This window comes from Xyrauchen texanus, chromosome 5 (genome assembly GCF_025860055.1).
Source record: "Xyrauchen texanus isolate HMW12.3.18 chromosome 5, RBS_HiC_50CHRs, whole genome shotgun sequence".
In the NCBI taxonomy this organism is placed as follows: Eukaryota; Metazoa; Chordata; class Actinopteri; order Cypriniformes; family Catostomidae; genus Xyrauchen; species Xyrauchen texanus.
The window spans coordinates 9,027,038-9,044,213 of NC_068280.1; the positions used below are offsets into that span (position 1 = coordinate 9,027,038).

The 17,176-nt window shown below is 36.1% G+C and overlaps 1 pseudogene; it reads left to right on the plus strand.

Moving 5' to 3' along the window:
- The first annotated feature begins 4,588 nt into the window (after nucleotides 1–4,588).
- LOC127644264 (glutamate receptor ionotropic, NMDA 2B-like) overlaps nucleotides 4,589–17,176 on the plus strand; it is a 149,931-nt pseudogene continuing 137,343 nt past the window's right edge.

Consider the following 17,176-nt stretch of genomic DNA (forward strand, 5'->3'; position numbering starts at 1 on the left):
GCTTTCAATGTGGATAGTTGTAGTCAATATTTCAGACAGTTCAACCATTTGACAGGTTCACATAAGGCTCTCCCTCACACTTCCTCTTTCCTCCTCTCTTTTTTATTTCTCCATCTCTCCTCCTGTCCTGTCTGGCTCATTCATCTGTGCCATTTCTTTCCCTATGATTTACTACTGATATAATTTACAGGGATAATCACATACACTGAACGTAGTCACATTATTTGATAGATTTAACTCTAATTAATGTGTAATAATTAAGAAATATATTGTGGCAGTGGTAGGCCGTGCATTTAAAGTCTAGGCTTTCAGTGTGATTCATGCCATTAAGAAAACACAGTTTCACAATGAATAAGACTATGCCTATGCATTTGGGCATCAAACATTATGTCGCAGCTAACTACTAATACCAAATCACATTTTGAAAACACATCCACGCACAAAAGCCAGAACTTGAAATTACACTTAATGCTCAAGCAAGCCTAATTTTAACTGCAACATGACTGTTTGTGAAATGAACGTCTCCCGAACAGACATTCAAAAATCATAGTTTTTAATATGAATCTACCAAGGAGGTCAATAATACCTGGAAAAAATCTATCTAATAATATTTTAATGTTGCTGCTGGCAATACATTTCATTTTGTCAGGGTACACGGTTAAGCTGCGTTCCATTCAAGTTGGATGTGGGATATTCCTACTTGATATCTCCGACCATAAATGCAATCCATTCCCCAATATTCGGAAGATGACGTATAAGGAAACAAAACTGCAATGATCCTGTTAGCTTAGCAGGGGTTTTACTCTCATTAGAGATGTCTCCTAGCAACCCAACTGATAAACAATGCTGCAGCACTTGCATTTGTGCTTTAGGTGTACGATTATCAAAAGAGATTATAATGTTTTATACACCTGTTTCTGCAGGCATTTCTTAAACAAGCTTTAATATCATGTAATGTGGAAATTAAATAATTTATCGATATTACTTAATAAAGTGAATGTTTATCACTTTGTATATCTCCCTGCATGTTGACATGTTTGTGTGACATCATGCCCCTGCATCTCAGCGAAATTGGTGTTGAGAATTTCTGCATGAGCCCAAAAATTGTACAGCATTGAAGGTCCCAATGAGCACATTGGCCTCCATCATACATAAATGAAAGAAGTTTGGAACCACCAGGACTCTTCCTAGAGCTGGCCGCCCAGCCAAACTGAGCGATTGGGGGAGAAGGGCCTTAGTCAGAGAGGTGACCAAGAACCCGATGGTCACTCTGACAGAGCTCCAGCATTTCTCTGTGGAGAGAGGAGAACCTTCCAGAAGAACAACCATATCTTTAGCACTCCACCAATCAGACCTGTATGGTAGAGTGGCCAGATGGAAGCCACTCCTCAGTAAAAGGCACTTGACAGCCTGCCTGGAGTTTGCCAAAAGGCACCTGAAGGACTCTCAGACCATGAGAAACAAAATTCTCTGGACTGATGAAACAAAGATTGAACTCTTTGACCTGAATGGCAAGCGTCATGTCTGGAGGAAACCAGGCACTGCTCATCACCTTGCCAATACCATCCTTACAGTGAAGCATGGTGGTGGCAGCATCATGCTGTGGGGATGTTTTTCAGTGGCAGGAACTGGGATACTAGTCAGGATCGAGGGAAAGATGAATGCAGCAATGTACAGAGACATCCTGGACTTCAGACTGGGGCGAAGGTTCATCTTCCAACAGGAGAACGACCCTAAGCACACAGCCAAGATAAAAAAGGAGTGGCTACGGGACAACTCCGTGAATGTCCTTGAGTGGCCCAGCCAGAGCCCAGACTTGAACCTGATTGAACATCTCTGGAGAGATCTGAAAATGGCTGTGCACCGACGCTCCCCATACAACCTGATGGAGCTTGAGAGGTCCTGCAAAGAAGAATGGGAGAAACTGCCCAAAAAATAGGTGTGCCAAGCTTGTAGCATCATACACAAAAAGACTTGAGGCTGTAATTGGTGCCAAAGGTGCTTCAACAAAGTATTGAGCAGAGGCTGTGAATACTTACAGTATAAAGTACTTCACTTTTAAATGTTTTATTTGTCATCAAAATACCAATACATTTTTTATACCACATTTCATCACCATTACATTTTAATAGGCTATAAAGAATAATTTAAGTAAAATTCTATTTAAATTGTGCTGTTAATAAGATTAAAATATCATGCTTTCCTTGTCTATGTAGTTTGTTCTTAGAAAATGGTTCTGAGATCATTTTTGAGGACGTGAAATCATGAAAGTAATTTTGCCAACATGGTTCAAACTTAACTTTCTGTTTACACTTATATAAATGAGCATTTTTTTGTGTTTTGACTTGTGTTTGCCTTATATTTGAGAATTTCAACTTTTAAACCCCATCATGGGAAAAATTGCAACATGATCACATGGAAGTGTGATCATCGACAATCGGCATATTCCATCAGACATTTTTTACATAGGCTACAGTGAAGTGAGTAGAGTTTTTCCATCAAACTTTACATTGCTACTCCACTGATAGTTAGATACAGTTTTGGCGTTTAGGTTGGGGGGTACAGTTTATAAAATATGCATTCTTCACTGTATTACAGCCTCTACAGCTGAAAATAACTCACTTTTGGCACCCTTGTGTAGACATTTCCCTCAGAAAATCTAGTTCACACATGCCCATATGCCAACTTTAAACACTGGGGTCAATGTTTCACATTTTGGTAAGCACAGACCAATTTCAGCTAAAGAAATATCAACCTACTGTTTCCGATTTCACTGTGAGATCTATCTGCTCACAATGATTTGTTTTGTACAGATTTTTTTTTTCTTGGCACAAGGTACAAAATATAGAATTTTAAATAGTTTACTGTTGTGTAAACTGTTGTGTGATGATATTTGCTAGCTAAGGCCATTTTTGCAAAACCCATGAAATTCAACACCAAAGCATTTGGATGAAAAAGGGTTTAACGGTAATTACTAGGGCTGTCAATTTAACATGTTAATTCAGTGCGATTAATTTAATAAAAAATAACGCAATTCATCGCAATGCCCCCAGACCGTAATAAGGAAGATTCCTGAGAAATGCAAGCTTGTAGTACAACCTGTTTACTCCAGAGGGCAGTAAGTGAAACTTCAGCTGAATGGCAATGTGCAGCAGACAACACAAACATGCGTTATGTTCTTGTGTTCAAAACACTTGATGGAGCGCAAATCCGAACTAAGGGATCTCAAGATGTGTTCTAAGTATTAAACTATATTTAACTTGACACAGTGACCTAAACATTTTATGTTAATGACACAATGCACCCGAGATGCTACACAAGCATGTCTGATGCAGATGTACAATGATGGGTCGTTAAACAAGCCCTCATAATAAATCTCAAACTGATTGACAAATTCACTTGTGAAATGGATTGCTGTGAACTGTATGCCAATGATTGGCTTATGTTCAATAATACGGTAGTAAACAATACATTGTATTCTAAAGCCGCTTTTTGTATTGTCTTATCAATGATTAACTCTTCTGCTACAGGAATGTAATGCATTTTAATTAACTGAATATTTTATATATATATATATATATATATCCCTTAGTTCGGATTTGCGCTCCATCAAGTGTGTTGAACGCAAGAACGTAAAGTATGTTTGTGTTGGATCTCTTTTTGGAACTTAAAAGTTCTGGCCACCATCACTTGTATTGTATGGACCTACAGAGCTGAGATATTCTTCTAAAAATCTTTGTGTGTGTGTTCAGCAGAAGAAAGTCATACACATCTGGGATGGCATGAGGGTGAATAAATGATGAGACAATTTATATTTTTGGCTGAACGATTTATTTAAGAATAGGCTATAATAATAATAATAAAAAAACATTTGTTGACCACTAATTTGTATTATAGAATGCACTAATAAATATTATAGAATGCAGTCCTTCAATATTTATGGTGAGAAAATGTGATTTCTTGAAAGATCAGCAGTAGACTTTTAAAACAAATTAACAATAATAATAAAAAATAATTTCCTGAAAATGGGCCTTCTCTATCTATTCTTTAAAAATGATCTACAGAGAGAAAGGGGTGCAACAGGCAGACAGTTTTAAAAGAGGAGTGGAAGACAGGAGCCAAGAAATGTTGGATCAAAGGAACAAGTGATAAGCAGCTCAAGCCAAGAATCTCAATAAAGAGAGAATGAGGCCTTGAGAGGAGGATTGAGAGAGCAGATATCAGAGAAAAGAAAGATTCACAGCCAGGTCAGGTTCACAGAAAACTCAGACCGATGACAGATAGAGTGATAGCATGCCAATACAGAATCAGTGTCAGAGACTCTTAGTGTTATAGGTACTTCACTATTCCTGTAGAGGGACCCCTCTCATTCTGCTTTCTCTGCCTCATTCCTGCTCTACTGATTTCAGTTCATAAGGGAGGGGTGAGAGAGAGAGAGAGAGAGAGAGAGATAAAGAGAGAAAGAGAGAACAGCCTCAATGTGTGGAATTCTTGGGCAGACATCACAACGATTACACCTCCCTACTGTTCTGCCTCAGTCACTGTCTGTGGAAAAGGGCTATTACTTACTGCCAACAGAGGACTCCTTAAGAAGCCAAAAGAAAGGCAAAGACAGTAGGAAAAAGTGTTTGTGTGAGAGAGAGAGAAGGAAAAAGAGAGGAACTGAAGCAACAACTGGACAGAAGGAACAAACTGACTCCCCTGTTAAAAAGAAATCAAGGAAAACGGAAGGCACTGGAGTATTTGTTTTTTTCTTTCGTTTTGTTTTTTTCTTCTTTCTCATCGTGGTGCTGGGAGGCACATCATCTTTTCAGTTGTTTGCGCTATCCATCATTTGCCTCCTGATCTATTTCTCCATCTATATGGTGTATAATTTTGTCTATTTATGACAAGAGAGGAGAGAGGAGAAAGGGGCAAGTTTTTTTTTCTCTTTCTCTCATTTGGCTATTTATGACCCCCTTCATTCCTTCACCTGTTCCTCATTTCCATCTCTCCTCTGATCATCCCTCCCGCTCCCTCCATCTCCAAATGGACATTTCAAAGGAAGGTGACCATCTGCACCCTGAATGAAAGTTGAAGAGAATTCTGAAAATCACCTCCACACCTCCTTTTTTTAAATGATTCTTTTTCTTTCTCTTTTTAAACAGTTATTTTTGTCCTCCACCATCTACCCTTACGTATGACTCTTTTTCTTCCCTGGATGCTTTAATATTCCTCTAGGTAGGTTTAATGACTTTTTTAGTGTCTGTCCAGTCTCTTTGTCTGTCTGTTTGTCTGTCTGTGTGTGTGTACTTGGGTGTTCCTTTTTTACATATACATTAAACACAATGCACACATACACACACATGCATTAAACTAATGGACAACCAGGCGACTAGAATTTTAACAATTGTTTCATACCACTTCTCCATTCCTGTTTTTACCCATCTCAAACTCTATCCATCTTTAACTCTTGTTTATGAAGAGAAAGACATTTGTTTCCTGCCATTCTTTCTTTTCTAAGATACACAACACTCACATCTGGTCTCGGGCTGCCAGTCTGTTTGAATTTCCCCACCTCATACATCTCCATTGTCCAGTGAAGGCGTTTTATTTCGTGTTGCAGACAAATGACTGTTTTGTTAAGATTTTGTTCTTTTACTGAAACTGGTGAGGCTGGCGTGACTGCTTAATACTTGGTTCTAGCACTGATTTTAAACTTGTGGTTTCTGGTGTCATCCTACCAGCTCTGCAGCATTGAAACATGAAAACTGAGTTGTAATCAAAAATTCAGTTTTTGATGAAAATATTGATCAGGCTTTAAATCAGTGTACTGATTTTGTTTTAGTGTAGCCACCTGCTCACTAGCTTGAGTCCATTTGCACTGTTATGGATCACCCATTCGTTTTATTGAGTGTTCAATTTTCTCCTGTCTCTCTCCAGTGTTTCTCACTTTCTCCCTCATTCTATCTATTTTTCTAACACCTTTCAGACAGGCTATTGCCTCTTCTGCTTTCTTATCATAACTTTTATCTTTCTCTTGACTCTTGTCGTAATTTTGGGGGGTTTCTATGTTTAGATGACACACATGACCACTGTATGTGGAACCCTAAATTATTCTCCTTGAATCAAACCTTTTTTCCCCCCGATGTTTTCAAATATAAAACTGTATTATTTCATAATTTGATTGTGTAGTTATTTAGTAGTGAATTCTGGATAGGTAATTTGTCGATTTCAAATATTTAATATTTTGATATATTTATCTGAATGGAAATGTATTTGTAAATAAATGTATGTAAATGTATTCTCTGAATGTCAAGAGTCAAACAGTTTTTTTTTGTCTTAATTTACTTTGGTAAAATGCTAATATAATTTCTAAGAAAGGTATGGCTTTCCATAAAGCATTGTTGTCACACAACTTAAGATGGAAGGAAATCTCAACCTCACCCTATTCCATTCATATTGATGTTTTATTTTCTATGCATCATAATTTCGGAATCTAAAATAAATTTTCAGTTGTTCATTTTTTATTTTATTTTTTAATAATCCCTTTATTACATGTGATTTAAATGTCTTTTAGACATCCCAAATTCATCCTCCTCACTTTTTTCTCATAAATGGACTATGAAAAACAAACATTTTATATGGCAAAATGGACATTTCAAAGGAAGGTGACCATCTTGTCTTATGTTTTTTAATGCTTGCACACTCCCTCTGTCTTGTGTATCAAATTTTTTTAAACATTACCCAAATAATAATAATAATGAAATACCACAAGATGGTTAGATTGGTAAGTAACACAATGACATAACAAGTAATAATATAATGCATAATTTTATTTGTGTAAATTTGTAAGTGTGTTACTGTATGTGTTTGTGAAACATATATCTGTCCCTTTCTTGGTTATTGCACATATTATTATCAAGCAACATATCAGTCAAGCAACCCCCACTAACAAATGCTGATATTGAACACTTTGTATTAGATCAATAGAATGGAAAATTGAAGGAGGGAAAAAATAAAAAATCTAATTTCAATCTTTGCTTACCTTTATTCAGCATTCATTTGCCAGAGCCCGCACCTGTATTTGAAACACTGTTCTTTGCCTTTCCCTTTTCTGTAGTGTCATGAGAAGAACCCAGCAAAGAATGTACATGGATACTTGAACCAATGAAATTTGAGACCAGAAGATATTCAGTGCTCCATCAGTCCTTGATCACCTCTGGACTCTATTGTACATCAAGAAACTCCAGAGTTTGGAAACTGTTAGCAGATAAAAATCAACATTAAGTCTAAGCCAGAAAAACTTTCTCTTCTTTTTGCCACCTTCTTTCGATTAGTCTGTGTTTTATATATCACATTTTGTAGCCAATGAAGGCCTGATGTTGTCCTGGGTTGTTATACATTTTATGTATATTTCTTTGATTTGATTTAAGAAATGAACTCTTTCTTGAGTGACTGAACACCAATCAAAAAGCTCAAGCATTTAAAATCATATTTGTTTTTGTTTTGCCGTGATTTATTTCTGCAGTTGCTAGCCAGGCATCTTTTTGACCGTTCTTTATAGTTTTGTTTTAATATATAATGGCCTGTGCTCAATAACCCAGCCTGGATTTACAGTAGAGACCAACACTTTCAACCAGAGCCTCTATCTGACAGTCATCTGTCACACCAGTCTTTTTTACCCCTACCAATTCCTCAAACTACTTCAACGGTCTGTCACTCCTCCATCCAGGGCTATGAGAGCAAGAGACAGGAACCAGCTCACATCATCATGCAGGAGTTGAGGAGAGAAAAAGGGAGTTGGGCTGGCAATGTTCAAGGTAAGGGAAGAACTTGGCTTTTTTTGTTGCTCTCATTTGTATTTTTATAATTTTTTCTCATTCTCTTTTATACGCACACTTAAAGTCAATGTGAAACCCCATTTGCAACCCATGAAAAAAAGTAAGGTGGAATTGTATCCATTGGGAATGGATTTGATCATGACTGTGTGTTATATAAACTGTGTGTTTTATACAAGAATGGAGACAAACATGTAAGCAAGTTTGAGAAAACATCTTTATATCTGTTTAGATATAAAGATTTAGCAGTTGGTTAAAATGATCCAATAGCCTGCACAGCCTTGGTGTGCAGGCTAAGAAATGAAATGTCATTTCAGGGGAAAAGAAAGATTATTTTGAACAATAATGAAGACAAGAAATTATTTGGAATAACGTGCACAGATGAATCAATCACAATATGACCAGCAACATACATTCAAGGAATATTTTTGTTCAATCCATGATAAGCTTAATCAACAGCATTTGTGGCGTAATGTTGACAAAAATGATTTTGACTTTAAAAAAAGCAGAAATCGAGGTTAAAGTGAGGCACTTTCTATGGAAGGGAACGGGCCAATATTTGGGGTTTTAAAGGCAGAAATGTGAAGCTTATAATTTTATAAATGCACATTGATTTCTCTGTTAAAACTTGTGTGTTATTTGAGCAGTTGTTTAGCTCATTGTTTTTATGATCATTTAATGATTATAGGGTTTATGATATAACGCCATGGCAACAAAGTTTGTAATTGGATGAAACTTTACACAGAAAAGTTTAGTAAGCGATTTTATCACACTAAAATCATGTTAACACGCATATTGTTTATGTCTTGTGGCAATACTTTAAAAACAGTGAGTATTTTAACTCTTACAGATTGGCCCCATTCTCTTTTATTATAAGTGCCTCACTGTAACACTTTTTTTTAGTAAAGGAGGGGCAACTTGAAATTCATTTTTGTGGTTGTCAACATTATGCCACAAATGCTGTTGATTGACCTTAAATTGTATTGAACCAAGGATATTCCTTAAAGAAAATAGGGCCAATTTTGCTTTAACCTGTTGATACGCACCCCTTTTTGAGCACAAACCATGAAAATGACATACCTGAACTTAAATGGTTGTATTTACTGGACCCTTTGGAGTATGGACAAAGTTGTAGTATCTTTTGAAAGAAGACACTTAAGGATTTATTTCCCAAGCACTTCCGCAATATACTTTCTTTCTTGCTTCTTTTATCTCCCATCACTTACTCTATGGCCTTAACAAAATTTATAATAACACATTTTTTGTTGCCTTAATGAATGTTTGTGTGTGTGAAAATGATACTCAGTGCACCATTGTCCACTGCTTTTGGTCGTGCTGCCTTCTTTCCAGTTTGAGTAATGTACTCGTGGTCTGGGCCAGACATTGTAGCTAAGTGGGTTAATGAAAGCGAGAGTACGAGAGATAAATACTGAGAGAGAGAGAGAGAGAGAGAGAGAGAGAGAGAGAGAAGGGGAAAAAAGGTGATAAACCGAGAGAGAGGTCGAAAAGCCTTTAACTCTCTCTATTTTCTTAAGTTGGTCTTGAGATGCTCGTCTGCTGATGGATCCATTGCATAGGAAAGTCATTAGTAGTCCTGATAATGTCCGATAACTTATCGTCATCTTAAGATACGCCACTGCTGATTAATGTGAGGTGACAGCATTTTTTTACCCACGTCATTGGGGTCGAAGCATCAGTCAATCAAACCTGACATTGATTGATGTGGACCACAAGGATGAGGAGAGTGTGGAATGTCTTTTAGAGTGAAGCATCACTCAGAGATTCTGTTGGTGTGGTAACGGAGGCTCTGTTGGAATCTCAATGGAATATAGGGACACGTGGACATTCTAGACTTACAATGATATAACTGCTACCCATAGATGGTGCAAATCTGATTTTATATCAGCCATTGTTTTGTAAATAATGACACATGTGTTGTAGACACCATCCTGTAGATGAATTGCCTTTTCGTCTTAGTCTGACAATGAAGCGCTCTATATTATGCTAGTGTGTATACCCACAGAGCAAACAACTGGGGAAATTTAACTTTATATAAATATAAGTTTCCAAAAAACAAGGATGATAGTCAATAAGGTCCTCTCTGGGATGGGTGATGAAATATGTTAAGGAGATGTGGTGTGTTGGTGCTTATTTGATTTGTGAGTTTTGTCATGAATGAGGGGGTGAATACAGAGCTAAAATGTTTTTTACTTTCCAGCCAGAGATACAGGAAAATGTGGTGTAAGCAGAGACAATGGTGTGCACTTTACAACTGTTTAATAAAAATATGGTTATTATAAATCATTAATAAAGCACTTGTCATTCATGTAGAAGATCTTAAAGGAATATTCGGGGTTCAAACCAAGTTAAGCTCAATTGACAGCATTTGTGCCATAATATAGATTCCCACAAAAAGTAATTTCGGCTCTTCTGCCTTTTTCTATCAAAAAAACAAAACAATGGAAATGAATGGGGCCAATTTCTGGAAGGTTTAAATGCAAAAATGTGAAGCTTATAATTTGATAAAACCACCTACATTAATTCTTCTGTTAAAATGAATGTATTATTTGCGCTATAAATTTTTTTATATTGTCATTTTTACAGTCGTTTTAGAGTTTGTTGAAATTACTTCATCGTGGCAATGACGTTGTAAAATTGGATGTAACTTTACACAGAAAAGGTTAGTAAACAAATTTATTTCACTAAAATCATGTTAACATGCATATTGTTAATGTATTGTGGATATACTTTTGAAACAGTGAGTATTTTAACATTTACGGATTGGCCCCATACATTTCCATTGTAAGTGCCTCACTGGAACCCATATTTGTGCTTTTTTTTTTTTTTTTTAAATAAAAGGAGGGGCAAGTCAAATATTTTTTGTGGTTATCAATATTATGCCACAAATGATGTTGATTGAGCTTAACTTGCATTGAACCCAGAATATAAAAAATTCCGGTTTCAATACAAGTTAAGCTTGATTGACAGCTTTCTTGGAATACATTGGAAGTGAATGGGACACATGTTGGCAGTTCAAAAGGCAGAAAAGTAAAGCTTATTTTTTTATAACAGCAATTAATAAATTCTTCTGTTAGAACTCAGTGTTTTATTGTGGTTTTATATATGTAAAGCTGGTTTAAATCAACCGACTTCTGTTCTAGGCGGATCACAGAGTTTACTGTGTTACGTTGTCTCGTCAGGGCACCGAAATTGTAAAATTGGATATAAATTTACACATAGAAAACAAAAATACAGTGTGTATATATATATATATATATATATATATATATATATATATATATATATATAAATACATCAAACATATAAATTAAATAAAAGAAAGAACAGTAGTGACAGAAATAAAAAGACCCATCTTCAGTAAAAGATACATTCGATATATGTGTTTTCAAATAGATACAATGCTTATCTGTACAGTAAAATGTAGAGGTAAATTCCAAAGTTCAAATTGTTTTCTGCTTACATGTATAAATATGCATATGTGTCTATGAGTTCTATAAAAGTGTGTGAAAATGTTTGTGGTGGCAGGAGAGATGGATTCTTGGGACATGGAGGTCATTATCCAGCACTGGTCTTTTCTCATCTGCTTTAACAGTATTGACTAACAAATTAAGAGAATTTAGTTCCAGTGTGTGTATTTGTTTGTATGTACCAATAATGGGGTTTAACAAGAGTTCACCTCTTTAATCAGTTATGTCAGAGCAAAGAGGTTCGTTTTTGCTATATGAGTGCATGTGTGTGTTTTCATTTCTCCCCACAGCGATGATTTACCAGTTTATCAAGGCACACCTGATGTAATTCACACTTCCACCAGTATAGGAGGAATTTTTGCTCTCGTCCTACATTCACTAAGATGGTTGAAGCTTAGCCTTAATCACTGCACATGACTTCATTATGGATATAGTTATTGTGACTTAATGAGCTCTTGTCCAGTCATGCAGAGTGTCATAAATCTCATAAATGAGTGATTCAAATGGTTAATGTTGTAATTTCATTATGTTTTTCAATATGTCATTTAATGACATTCTGTTTCTTCGATATGAGAGTATAGCAAGGAAGTTGCAAGTAAGCGGATCTATATTGCTGACAACAGACAAAATATCATTATACCAAACAATGCAGTTCAATACCATATTTTGCTTTGCTGTTATTTTGCGTGATGTGTGAAATACTGGATATATCAGATTAGCTGTCACTTAAAAAACATTTTGTCCGCATTTTCGAGATGTCTGCCTTGACTGCAGAGGTGTTGAATCCTATTTCTGGATATCTGCCTTCCTCCAGAGTTTATCTGCAACTCTAATCAAACACACCTGAACCAGCTCATCATGGTCTTTATGCTCACTTGAACATTACAAACAGGTATGTCAGAGGAGAGTTGGAACTAAACTCTGCAGGAAGGTATATATCCAGGAGCAGGACTTGCTCTCTTTTTAAAAATGTGCATTGTTATTCTGTAATAAAGCAATAAGCCATGAGATTGTGCCTTACCAGTTGTACAATCACTGTTGCACACAGAATTGAGTGGTTTATAGAGTCCAACAGTCAGGTTCCGAAATAAAAATCAGATTAATTACTTTCCTTAGGCGAATTAAAGGAATATTCTGGGTTCAATATAAATTAAGCTCAATCAACAACATTTGTGGCATAATGTTGATTACCACAAACATTATTTTGACTCCTTTTCTTTAAAAAAAAGCAAGAAAATCAAGGTTACAGTGAGACACTTAAAATGGAAGTGAATGGGGGTTTAAAGGCAGAAATGTGAAGCTAATAATTTTATATAAGCACTTACATGAATTCCTCTGTTAAAACTCATGCATTTTCTGAGTAAAGTTGTTCAAATTTGTATTTTTACGGTCATTTGAGGGTTTTAGGATTTGTTGACTTTACATTGTCATGGTAACGAAGTTATATTGGAAATAACTTTACATAGAAAAGGTTGTAAATGAAAAGGCTACTAAAATCATGTTAACATGCATATTGTTTACGTCTTGTGGCTAAACTTTTGAAACAGAGAATATTTTACCGTTAATGTATTAGTCCTCATTCACTTCCATTGTAAGTGCCTCACTAGTCAAGTTTCCATCCACGTTTCCGATATTTTGTTAGCGACAAAGTGAAAATGCAAAAAATAATATTGCGACATTTGCCACCTTGTGCCCGTTTCGATTCAAATGGCCTTTTATCGATAAAAAGTGTATGCGTGATAACGTCATGCCTAAAAAAAACACTTTGTCGCATAAGTTTTGGTTTAGTGCAAAAGAAATCTGCACTGAAGCCGTTTCCATTCAGAAATGTATGTTTATCGCTAATTCGCATCCCAGATGTCCCTAATTTTTTTCCTCCAAAGTTTTGGTAAACAGTGGAGAGTATTGAGACAATTTTTTGTTTGTGTGACTGTGGGCTAATTCCATGACTGCGTCTATTATTTTGAATGGTGCGGAAAAGCAACTTTAAAAATAAACGGATGGCTACTGCAATTAAATTAATCGCAAACAGTGGCCATTCATTTGTTCAATGCGCACGAGATATTTGTGTTGGCACTCCTGGAAGTGTCACATTTGCAGATCGGCTCTATATGCCGTAAAGATCAATCCATAATCACGTACAATAAATTAGCTTTCAATACTGTCGTCATGATTAACACAGGCTAACGATTGGGGGCAAACTCTGTCATGTGATACTACATTTTTGCGATAATGCCAATTTTATTGACAAAAAGTGTTTCCAAACCATTTTTTTCTTGACATTTGATATATCGACATAGAGTTTATGCTCTTGAGTTAAAGACATTTGTGATATTTTAGCAATAATGTGCGTTTCCATCAGCTTTATTTTAATGCGCTAAAACTTTTTTTGCAAAATGGATGGAATTCTCTTTGGATGGAAACGTAGTTAGTGTAACCCAGATTTGTGCTTTGTTTTTAAGAAAAGGAGGGGCAAGTAAAAAAATATTTTTGTGGGTATCAATATATGCCACAAATGCTGTCGATTGAGCTTAACTTGTATTGAACCCGGAATGCTTCTTTAATTTAATTCAGTCTTTAAATTGTCAAATTTTCAGCACATGTTCACAAATGTATCACACAAGAAAATAATGGTATAAGCACTGCTGTAACCAGAACATATTGAATGTTGTTTATAAAACACTACAAACTAGATAGTCCAGCCTACAGCAATTTGGATAAATTACACCACAACCCCAACAACAGAATAAAACAACAATAACCATACAACACTAATAAAAACACCAGTTACAACACCACTACTGTTACCATTCGTGATAGCATTCCCACCTGCTGCTCTGTCGATGATGATGCATTGTGTCACGTTAGGCGCATCTCCACCTCATACAGGCCCGGCTTCTGACAGCTATGCTAGGGTGGGCTGGGGGATATCAGAGGTGGTCATTTGGGATGGGGGAGGGGTTACACAGACTAATAATTTCATGTCTTTAACTGCCGTAACATGGCGTAATTGTCAAGAACATAAGACCCAATATAACTATATTTTACAATTGTTCTCCATATTAAAAAATATATTTAAATAAATAAACTGATAAACATTGTACTGTATATTATCATACACAGGCACTTAGTTTGTTAATTTTAACCACTAATAGTTCTAAAGATAACTAATATTGACATTATATTCATTCATTTTCTGTAATAGCATAATTTATTGTACAGCTGCCTTGAAAAAATGGATGTTGTTAAAAGTGCTATACAAATAATTTGACTTGACTTGACTTGACTCATAAGATTTAAGTAATGCAGGTAGTATACTACCTCCATTATTAAGAAACAAAATAAAGCAATACACTTTTAGATCAATTAGAATTACAGCCTTAAAGCAAATTACAAAGAAAAATTAGAGCTCCCACAAATGCAAGGATGGAGTGGAGAGAAATAATATCAAGGAGGAAAATAAGGATGAGTGAAATGAAATATATGAGATGGAGAGATCAATAACATATAAGATTAAGATCCAAAAATGAAGTAATTATATAATATTAAATGATGACAATTCTTTCTTTTTGACAAAAATGTAATAAGCAAAGATACTGCCCTACAAAGACAAAATGCAAAATTGAGTTCTGACTGAAACCAGTCTCTTATGATTTGTCCAGTGAGAGTTTGTCTCATATGCTGAAATTCAGAGTTGTGAATTTCATTGTGTGAAAATGCAGTAACAACAAAATGCACATCAAAATAATTCAAGATATTTTTCTCAGTTTCAATATTAGTTAATGAGTATGGCCTTTGTAGGATAGCAAAGGATATTAAAAAAATTTTACCAGTGAAACTATGTGTAAAGTAATTTAGGGAACACAGGAATTTGGATGGATGGATGGAAATTGATGTAAGCAACAACGGTTATTTTCATGGCAACAATAGAGTAGTTTTTAAAGTAATGACAAACAATAAACAAAAAACTATCACAGCACTGTAAAAAGATGTATAAGAGATGAAAGACGCATGGAGACAGAATCTCTCATCGACACCGAATTAACAACAGGGAAAACAGAAGCACATGTCCCGCAACAGTGCGGCAAAAATGGGAGAAAGAAATCACCCATGTGACTCCCGCAAAATTTGCAGCAGAATGTCCCTTAGTGCTATGGATGTTAACGCTTTATTAAAGAAAGGTACAAACAAAAATTTGAAACCAGTCAAAGGTCAATCAGATATTTGGCAATGTTAGAGAGATAACAAAACTTGTTTTTTTTTCCTCAGATTGAGAATTGGAATAAATATAGCCTATGATACCAGAGTGGGACAGAACCTTATGGGTGTGGGACTGAAAAATGTGTGCACTACCTCCGGCTTTTGCTGGCGGGAGTAGGAAAAAACGTGGAAGTTGCAGGCGGGAGCGGAACAAATAATGTATTTTTTTTTTATTTGCGGGAGAGGGATTATATTATAAAGTAGACCTCTACTTTATAATTAATGTCCAGTATTTCACAAACACCTGCAGCGCGATTTTGGGTAGCTGATGTGATGGGAGATATTTGATAAGAGGGAGCCTATGATACATTAACAGCAGCCACATGGTCACAGCACACTGAGACAGCACCAGGCTTCTTTATGGGCATTAAAAACTATACATTACACAAAAATATGTCTTATTACCATTCTCGCTCACGTATCATCTCGGACTCTCTGGTTTGCAGCAGCCGCTTCTCGAGTGTGTGTTGCTTTTGGCCAGTGACAAAAATAGAAAAACACTACACATTTTTGGTGCTGTTTTGTGATTGGTTGGGCAGTCTACAGCCCACCCTCAATGATTGCAACACACAGCCTGCCCCCATATTGCTTTTAAACAATGCACAAATTGAAAAAAAAAAAAATATATATATTATTTAAAACCATGTTTCCCAAATGTTTGATTGGGTGGGCAAGACTCACGTTTGCTGCCCATGCCTACATCCGGCCCCGACCTCCTACTGCCTCCACTCTGATTCCCACCTCTGTTGATGCTGGTCGAAATTGATGATGACTCCTTGAACCACATTCTTATATCCATGCTGCTCCTACTCAGAACCGTTACACAGCACAGCAAAAATTCGATTTTGAGACTGCAGCGTGCACAGGAACCTGTCGTGCATAAGGTTTACGACAGGAAATACAAATATTGTAATGCCTGCATTTGCTGAATATGTTTTGGGCTAGCATTGGCTGTTGTATTCCAATAATTATGAGGTAGGTCTTTGCAAGGGTTGGGGACAATTGGGGTAATTTGGGGTTATTAGTTTGCTTGAAGTTCTGTTTAGTGTTAAATGTGCAGTTTTATGCAGGGGTAAACTTGGGATTTTTGCAGAGGGGTATAAGACAAGACAATTTTAACTATAACAAAGTCTACATCCACATTAATCTGGATACATTTGAAAATGTTTTGGCCTTCCATCTAAACTGAGACAATGTTTTTGTCCGGCGAACTTTTCGAAAATGCTCTCCAAAGTGGATAAATGTAAAATGCTGTATTCGCGTTGTAATGTGGACTGGGTTGCAGTCATGTGATGCAGTCATTTGATGCAGTCATGTGATGCAGTCATTTGATGCAGTCATGTGATGCAGTCATGTGATCATGTGATTCAACCCAAAACAATCAAAATTGTTGCTCATGTTGTAGCAGCGTTGTTGTGCCTGATATCCACTTTGATAGTGTTGTTAACTGTATATGTTACTTTGTACAAACTTCACTTTGCATTCCTTCAACGGCGTCAGGAAAATTGCATTTCAGACTGTTAATGGAATGGCGCAGTAAGGGGATTTAAGCATTTTCAGATGTTTCAGTGTCGATGAGCAACTTTTGGAAAAAGATTAATAAAAAAC